The following is a 9,934-nucleotide window of genomic DNA, read 5'->3' as shown; positions in this document are numbered from 1 at the left end:
CTAACTCTACATTGGATTTCTGAGGCTGTAAATTGCACAGGAAGAAGCTATGGCCCATTTTCTCTCAGCTTAGACACTAGTACTTCAATATGCTATCATTCCCAGAGGAATCCACTGGTTGGAGAAGGAATACCCCAGATGAGTTTCTGGCATCAAAGGATTAAAACTGGTGTTCTAATTAGAAGGATTCCAGTGACACAGTGCATGAGGAAAAGGTCAGCAGCTGAAATCCTCCAGTCATTGTGAGGGAGAAAGATGGGCAGCCTCCTCCCATAATGTTTTTCAATCTTGGAAACCTAGTACAGGTTTGCCATGAGTCAAAATCAAATTCCACATTCTGAGTTATAGCCACAGCTGACCACATAGAAAAACTGTCTGTCTACCCAAAGCTCTACTTCCAAAAAAAGGTTTGCAAATGTCCTGTCTATGAATATACTGAGTAGTTCAATAAATACCAGACTACACTGCCTTCTTCATGTGAAACTGAGAAGGAAAGTAGAGATGATACACAGATTTACATTTACTGGTCCTTTTGTCTGTTTCCTTTTTCTCTTTAGTGCTGTTCACACTTAATATATTCATTTATTCATATATTTTTCTCCCTCTATTCTTATTGAAATATAAATTTAAAAAAGGTCAAAAGAGTTTAGTCCATTCTTATGTTCCCAGTACTTAAAATAATTACCGGATCTTTTTAGTCAGTATCTATGGAATGGATGGAGAGATGGATGAATGGGTATATGGATGAATAAAATGTATCTCAGGGCCAACTCCTATGTTTAAAGGGATTTGTTATCTTGTGGAGAATAAATAAATACAGAGACTCAACCATAGAATAAAGTAAAATTAGGGAATTTCTAATAAGGAGTAATGGACACCAAATGCTAAGAGAACGGTGCAATTCAAGCACGTCACATGTAGACTACTGTTTCCAGGTGACCAATGTAGATGACACTTGGTGCGCCCATTTGAAAGCAGAGAAGTGGTTGTTGTTGTTGTTATTGCTAAGTGCCGTCACATCACAGACGACTCGATGACACATAACAACATAAAACCTTAGGAGGCAAAAACAAAACAAAAATCCATAAAACTAAAAAGTTGATGAAAGCTGAACTCCAGACTCAAGAACACTAAAGGAAAATCTGAAAACTCAGTTATCAGTTGTGAGGCCCAGCACAGCCCATGCGTCAGGGAAAACCATGCTCTGTGAGGCCTCCACGGCTGATCTGAGAACACCAGACCTTTCTCCCAAATTCTCCTCCAACCTTGCTGTTAGCAGCACACTGAGCTGACCATTTGTAAAACCCAGGGACTTTCAAGTTCTAACCTAGGCAATTCTGGAACTCCTTCATCTTAGGTCAAATAACATGCTCCTGCATTACTTCACAGCAATCTAGTCACAAAGTCTTCCAGAATCAAGCTCACGGCCACTAAGACACTGACAACTCACAGCAACCATCTGTCAGGTTTCAGAGGCTGTAGATCCTAACAGGAGGGGACTGCTCACGTTCTCCCTCGGAGCAGCTGGTGCATTTGGACCACGGGAGAAGTGCAGACTTGGGTTAGCATTATCTCTGCCAAACTTTGGGAAAGGAAATACCAACGTGATGAAGTACAGGCAAAACATCAGCTGTGTGTAAGGTTGACCCCGATGTTCTCATTTTAATCTGGCATTTATCTTTGATACACTATTGTCATTATATATCATCAAGTGAGAACCAACTCATAGCTGACTCTCCAGTGGGTTTTGAGACACAGTAAATCACACAGGAGGAAACTGTCCATCTTTATCCCTCAGAGTAGCTAGTGGTTTTGAGTTTCACAACATATCTTACTGCTATCTTATCTTTGATAAGAACTTACCTACAAACAAAATTTTAAAGATCTACATATGGATGGGTGGAAAATATGGGCAATCTCCTTCCTTGTAATGTATAGACTCTGAAAACCCACTGCAGGGCATGGGGAGGGGATCACCCATTAGTCAATTTCTACTCAACAGGAATAAATTTTGAGTCTGGTGCACATTTTGCCTGTTAGAATTCTATAAACTTTGGGGATTAAAACTCCATCTCATTAATTTAAAGTTTCATCTTAAAGGTTGAATCCCTCAAGAAAGCCCACAAATGTTTACCAAAATGCAGAGAGATCAGAACTTATATCCACTGTATTTTGAATGTAAAATGGTCAAACTGCTTTGGAAAATTATAATCAATCAATCAATAAACAGAGCCACTTTATGATCCACCAATTCCACTTCTCAGAATACACCCTAGGTAGGAGCATGAGCAAACACAATGCTGACACTGATTGCAGCACTGTTTGCAGTGACACAAAGTGAGAAACAAAATATGGTGTATACATACTATGAGATTACAACCTAGCCTTAGAAATGAATGAAGTCACTTAGAATGGCACAGGATAGAATAAGGTTCATATCTTTTGTTTATAGAGTTGCTATGAGTCATACTTGACTTGATGGCACATACCAACATTAATGAACGAACCATGGAGCCATTGATGGTGTTGTTGTTGTTGTTGTTGTTATTGTTTGCCGTTGAGTTACCTGCGACTCATAGTGACCATATGTAGAACAGTCCTAAACTCTGCTCTATCCTGTGTCAATCTTATTGTTTCAAACATATCTCCATTACTCCAGTGACTGAATCAATCCATCTAATCCAGGGTCTTTCCCTCCTGCACTGTCCCTCAACCTTCCCAAGTATGACATCCCTCTGCAAGGACTGGTCCCTCCTTGCAGCATGTCCAAAGTATGTCAGATGGAGCTTCAGAATCCTTGCCTTCAAGGAGCAGCCTGGCTTCACCCTCTTCAGGATGAACTTGTTTGTTCTCCTAGCAGTCCATGATCTATTCAATATTATTCTCCACCACCACAGCTCAAAGGCATCATCAACTCTCCTTCTACCATCCTTAGTCAATGTTCAGTTCTCTGATACACTGCAAGTAATTGCAAAGACCATGGCCTGTATCAGGTGCACCTTAGTCTCCAGACTGACATCATTGTTCTTCAGTTTGGAGCCATTATGCTTAGTGAAATAATTTCATTTCAAAAGGACAAATAGATAAATGTAGATAGATATAGAGGGGCTTCAGGCCTTTTGTTCATAGGGATGCTATGAGTCATGCTCGACTTGAAGGCAATCAACAACAACAACATGGCCTGGATCAGGTGCACCTTCATCTCCAGACTGACATTTCTGCTCTTCAGTACTCTGGAGAGGTCCCTGATAGCTGACTTTCCCAGTGCAATTTGTCTTTTAATTTCCTTGCTACTGGTACCAAGAGTGTTGACTGTGGAGCTAAACAAACTGAAGCTCTTAAAAATCATTAACAACTGTCTATCATGATGCTGCCAATTAGGCCACAGTGAGAATCTTTGTTTTCTTGATGTTGAGCTTCAATCCATATTGAAGGGTGCAGTCCTTGACCTTCTACAGCAAATGCTTATTTAAAATTGACAAAAAAGAATTTTGTTTTGTCAGTAAAGGGAAAATTTCTAGGTCTTGCAGCCATCTTTTTTCCCGGGCATATGTTCACTCCTCTGATAGCCCAAAGTATATTTAAAAGTATCAGTAATTCTAAGGCATTTCTTATTTATTGCATGTCTTTCCTGTGCACAAGAGGTGCTCAAAAAGGTCATAGCTTGAGTCATGTGCATCTCAGTTCCCAAAATGACAACTTAGATATTCAATATGTTGCAGGTTGTGTTGGGCTAGGTTCTCTGAAGAAGTAAAACCAATGACAGAGTGAGAGAGAGTGACAGAGACAGACACAGATAGAGACATATACACACAGAGAGAGAGGAAGAGAGAAAGCTTCCACTAAATGATATGATTCCTTGGTTTTAGAGGCTGGCAAGACCAGTGCAATTCCAGGAGAGATGAGCTACGTACCTGGAGCTTCAAAGGCTGGTACAAGATCAGCAAGCAAGGCATGCCACTGACTCAAGAATCATAGAGAAATGAGCCAAATCAAGCAAAAACCAGCTCTGCTCATAGTATACCTCATGAAGGGAATAATTACATCAACTTCATAAGGGAATGACTACATTATAACTGCCAGACCAGATAATCATAGGCTGCCAAAGTGGGACATGACTTAAGTATAACAGCTGTCTTTTGTGACAGATTTACTCAATGAAATACAATGTTTGAGTTCTTGATGACAGCTTCCAAGGGAATTGATTGCAGATTCAAATAAAATTAAATTTGTAACATCTTCAATTCTTTCTATATTGATTGTAACATCGTTTATTGGTCCAGTAGTGAAGGTTTCTGTTTTCTTTATGTTGAAGTGTGATCCACACTTAAGGCTGTAGCCTTTGATCTTCATCAGTCAATGTTTCCATCTCTCATCACCCTGGAGAAGTTTAAAGACTTTAGAAAAGGTAAGTCACTATCAGGTGAGTTTCCCACTGATCTGCATGGGATCAGAAAGGGTTTTTTTTTTTAAGCACTGTGAGTTGCATTCCCATTTGCTGGAGAGAATGAGGCTCTGCTAGGGGAAGTTCCTCACCTGTCACACTGCAGAGGACTTTAAGAACTTTAGGAAAGGTGAGCTTTCCCACCTAACAAGACAAGAAGAGAATTCAGATAGAGTGAGTTGCCCTACTTCTTCAAGGGAATACTTTATGTTCACAATTTATCAACAGCATCATAAAGATAAGAAACTGTCAACAACTTATACAGCCACAACAGAAGTTACCTCACACAACAAAAAGAACTTCACATAAGGTAAAGAAAGCAGCAGACAGCTTCAAACATTATGAGAAAGACAAAACAAGACTTCTAAAAAAACCAAATCAGATTGCAAAGCTAATGAATACCCCATAGAGTTACCAGCTATGGAAGAAAGAATTGAAATAATAAAATTAATACCCCAAAAACAGTGAGCCAGAAGAAATATGTTGATGTAGAGTTATATGAACAACTACTGAGGAAGTTTCAAATGAGAGAAGAAAGAATTGAAATCATATATAAAGAGGATCAAAATTTTTTAAAAATCATCACATGAAAGAAAGGGTACAAATAACACAGTACTACAAGTAACAGAAATGCATGGAAATATTATCCAGAATATCAAATCTGAATTGTATAATTTTCTAACATGCTGAAGGGACCAAAAATGAACAGAAGAGACTGAACAGAAAGTCAGTGAGCTAGAAGACAATAATCTCAATGGGAATTTTCTAAAAGAGAAAACAGAGGAGATAGAGGAAAATGAAGAAAATATTAGAAGCATGTTTGATAATATCAAAAATAATAACATAAGTGTAATCATAATTCCAGAATATGGGGTAGGGAGAAAATCACTAAAAAGATTATGGAAGAAGTTTTAGAAGAAATCATGAAAAATGATGAAATTCACATTCAAGAATCTCAGTGAACTCCAGACTAGATCCCAAAAGAAAAACATTCAGACATATTAGACAAATTCTCCAAAATAAAAGATAAAGATAGAATACTAAAAGAGCACAAAAAAGGGGGGGAAGGGGAGTGGAGGGGAGGGGAGGGAAGGATGTAAAACAAACAAAAGTCACCCCAATGAAGAAGCAATCAGAGTAAGCTCTGATTTTTCAGAAGAAACTACCTGAGCAAAAAGAGAAAGGATGGAATATACAAAAAGCTGAAAGAAAACAATTGCCAGACAAGCATACTGTATCCAGTAAAGCTGTCCATCAAATATTTCCATCAAACAGGGAGAAATTAGGTCATTCACAAAAAATCAAGACCTTGAGGAACTTGTGAAAACAAAGAAAACTATACAAGAAATACTAAGTCGTTCACAGAGAGAGCAAAGGAAAGTAGATGGACTAAAGTAAGCAAAAACAACAGAAAAAGAAACACAGGAAAGTAGCAATGACAAAACCTCCCTATCAATAATCACACTTAAAGAGAATGGCTTAAATATATCAATTAAGAGGGAGAGGGCATGGGAAAGTAGCAGAATGAACTTTAAAAATCCAACAACAGCATAGTTCATTAATATGGTTGCCATATTTCAACAAACAGATGCTGTCCTGGATGTGCTAACCAAGTTGTGCCAAGAAAGCTGGAGGACAACCACCTGGTCTACTGACTGGCAGAGATCTGTATTTGTTACCATTCCAAAGAAATATGATCCAACAGAGTGTGGAAATTATCGAACAGTATCATTGATATCACATGCAAGCAATGCTGAAGATTATTAAAAAATGAATGGAACAGCACATCAACAGAGAATTGCCTGAAGTGTAGTCTGTGACACTAGGGATATTATAGTTAATGTCAGATGGATATTGGCTAAACGCAGAGAGTACCAGAGGAATGTCTATTTGTGTTTCATTGACTATGCAAAGGCGTTTGACTGTGTGGATCACAACAAACTGTGCCTGACACTGAGAAGAATGGGAATCCCAGAACACTTGATTGTGCTTATGTGAAACTTATACTTGGACTAGGAGGCAGTCATCAGAACAGAGCAAGGAAACACTGCATGGTTCAAAATTGGGAAGGGTGTACACCAGGGATGTGTCCTGTCTCCATATCTTTTCAATCTATATGCAGAACAAATTATCTGGGAGTCGGGGCTCTTTGAGAAGTGTGGCATCAGGATTGGAGTTAGGTGCATCAACAATCTGCATTATGCAGATGACACAACCTTACTTGCTGAAACTTGAGGACCTGAAGCACTTGCTGTGGTGGGCCAAGGACTGCAGCCTTCTATATGGATTGAAGCTCAACATCAAGAAAGCAAAGATTCTTACCACTGGGCCAACTGGCAGCATCATGATGGGATGATGAAGAGATTGAGATTGTGGACAGCTTCAATTTGCTTGGCTCTACAATTAACAATCTTGGTGCCAGCAACCAGGAAATTAAAAGACAAATTGCATTGGGAAAGTCTGCTGTCAGAGCCTCTCCAAGGTACTGAGGAGCAATAATGTCAGTCTGGAGACTAAAGTGCACCTGATACATGCCATGGTCTTTGCAACTACTTGCTATGTATCAGAAAGCTGGAAAATGACTAGGAATTACAGGAGAGTTGATGCCTTTGGGCTTTGGTGCTGGATAATAGTATTGAATACACCATGGGCTGTTAGAACAAACAAGTTCCGTCCTGGAGAGGGCTGCTCCTTGGAGACAAGGATTCTGAAGCTCCATCTGACGTACTTTGGACATGCTGCAAGACAGGATCAGTCCTTGGAGAGAAACATCATGCTTGGGAGGGTAGAGGGACAGTGCAGGAGTGGAAGACCTTCAATGAGATGGACTGATTTCGTCACTGGGATAATGGAGATAGACGTGTCGGAAACAAGATTGACAAGGGATAGAGCAGGGTTTAGGGCTGTTGTATATAGAGTTGCTATGATCTGTAGGCAACTCGATGGCACATAACAACAACAAGAAGAGATACATTTAAGAAACAAGGGAAAAGATGGACTAAAATTCTGTTTTGGTGTTTGGGTTATTACAGCTGTGTAGGTGGTTTTGAGATCAAGGAACACTATGCCTCCCACTTCATTCTTGGTTTACACAAATGCTTTATTTGAAGTCACTTTCCTCTCCAAATAAACTTGAGAATTGCTTTTCTATCTCTTTTAAAAATTAATATAGTACCTGTATTGAGAATTTTTAAAACATGTAGATTGTTTTTGGTAGGATTGTCATTTTCACTAAATTGAGTCTTCTTTGGAGTCAAGAATTTTCAAGATCCATCTGACATACTTTGAGCATGTTGCAAGGAGGACCATCATCCTTGGAAGAGTGGAGGGACAGCACAAAAGAGGAAGACTCTGGATGAGATGGAGTAACTCAGTGACTACGGTAATGAGGTTAGGTGTGCTAGAGACAATGATGTTGGCTCAAGGTAGAGCTGTTTTACATAGGGTCATTATGAGTCACAAGCAACTTGATGGCACATAACAACAACAACATTAACAACAGGGAACATTTTTTCCAGTTAGTTAGATCTCTTATTGTGTCTCACAATTATTTTGGTAGTTTTCTTTGTAAAGGTCTTTCGTGTCACTACTTAATATTTATTTCTAATTTTATGAATGTGTCGTTGGCTATTGTAAATGTTATTGCTTTCTTATTTTCCTTCTCTCTGTTTTCTTTGTTACTGTAGAGGAATCCCACTGATTTCTGTATATTGATTTTGTATCTTGCTACTCAATTAAATTGGTCTGCTAGCTCTAACAGTTTGTTGAGTCCTGGGGGTTTTCTGTGTATACTATCATATTATCTGCATACAGCAAGTTAAATCATCTTTTTTGCCGACCTGGATGCCTCTTATTTTCTTCTCTTGCCATATTGCCCTAGCAAATACTTCCAATACAATATTGAATAGGAGTGGTAACAGTTACAATGTCTGGTCCCTATTCACAAGGAGAATGCTTTAGTCTTTCTCCAAGAGAATGATAACGGCTCTTGGTTTTGAGTATATACTTTTCACTATGTTGAGGAAATTCACTTCTATCCCTATTTTGCTGAGTATTTTAATGAGGAAGAAGTGTTGGATTTTGTCAAAGGCTTCTTCTGCATCAATTGTTAGCACCATGTGGTTCTTATTATTTTCTTTGTTAATGTGATGAATTGCATTGATCATTTTTCTTATGCTGAACATCCTTGCATACCTGTTAAGAATCCCACTTATTCAGATGACCAGCCAACACATGAAGAAATGTTCTAAATCACTAGCAATTAGAGAGATGCAAATCAAAACCACAGTGAAATACCATCTCATCCCATTAGCAGTGGCAAAATTTAACAGGATAGCACCAATAAATGTTGGAGAGGATATAGAGAGATAGCAACTATTAAGCACTGTTAGTGGGATTGTAAAATGTTACAGTCACTCTTGAAGGCAGTTTGGTGTTTCCTAAAAAAGCTGAATGCAGAAATCTCACCTAATCTAGCTATTCCACTGGTAGGAATATAATCCCAAAATATTAGAACTGAAACATAAATGGAGATTTGTCCACCAACGTCCATAGCAGAGTCATTCACCATCACAAATGCATGGAAACACGCCTTGCATCCAACCACAATCGAATGGAGAAATTATGGTACAAACACATGATACAATACTATGCATCACCCAGAAACAACAATTTTAAAAATTACTACATAACTTGGGAGGGACTAGAGAGCATTATGCTAAGTGAACTAACTCAGTCTCATAAGGACGAATAATGCATAAGACAATTTTTGTAGAACTAGAAAAGCTAGTAAAACATATAACTAGTAAAACATATATGAAGATCCAAGGCAGGAAGGCAGGAGCAAAGGAGTGAGGTTGGGCATGCGGGAAATCATAGGGTCACACAATTTGTTGAGGAGACGGAGGGCAAGTAAAAGAAATAGGAAATATCCAGCAGGGATCTGGAAATTCTGGGTAATTGATGGGAATAGTCCAATGGTGATTAATTTTATAAAACATAATGAATGAGAATGATTGTAGAAACGCAATGTAAAACACACAAACTTAGAATTAAGGGTGGAGGAAAGTGAGGTTAGATGATCCCCCAGGTCTTGTGGCCGAGGTTAAACAAAATATATCCTGGGGTGGGGGGAGGTAGAGGGGCGGTGATAAACTGAAATTCAAATGGTGAAAAACAATGTATCAAGAAAATGCTATCTACAAAAGAGCAGGCAGGGCAATATTAATCTCTGATAAAATAGACTTCAAGATGAAAACCACCATAAAAGATAAGGAAAAACACTATATAATGATTAAAGACACAATTGATAGAGAAGATATAATCTTGGCCAAGACGATTACTCTTGCCAAATTAGAGACTTGCAAAATGAATTAAAAACGGTCAACAGATTTTAAGAAAGTAATGTTGTTGTTGTTATGTGCTGTCGAGTCATTTTCGACTCATAGCGACCCTATGCGCAACAGCCCTAAACCCTGCTCTATCCTGCGC

The 9,934-nt window shown here is 38.7% G+C and overlaps 1 protein-coding gene across 1 annotated transcript in view; it reads right to left on the bottom strand.

Annotated features, from left to right (window-relative positions):
* The window catches only part of LOC102844345 (disrupted in schizophrenia 1 protein-like), a gene marked incomplete at its 3' end in the record, with an annotated part of 195,017 nt that overhangs the window by 46,297 nt on the left and 138,786 nt on the right, over positions 1-9,934 (bottom strand). The gene's annotated exons all lie outside the window — the stretch shown is intronic.

The sequence above is a fragment of the Elephantulus edwardii genome, unplaced genomic scaffold (assembly GCF_000299155.1).
Source record: "Elephantulus edwardii isolate Elephantulus edwardi_28Jun2011 unplaced genomic scaffold, EleEdw1.0 scaffold00466, whole genome shotgun sequence".
Lineage (NCBI taxonomy): Eukaryota > Metazoa > Chordata > Mammalia > Macroscelidea > Macroscelididae > Elephantulus > Elephantulus edwardii.
The sequence above is the reverse complement of the archived record's forward strand: the minus strand, read 5'-3'. Positions and strand labels throughout refer to the sequence as shown.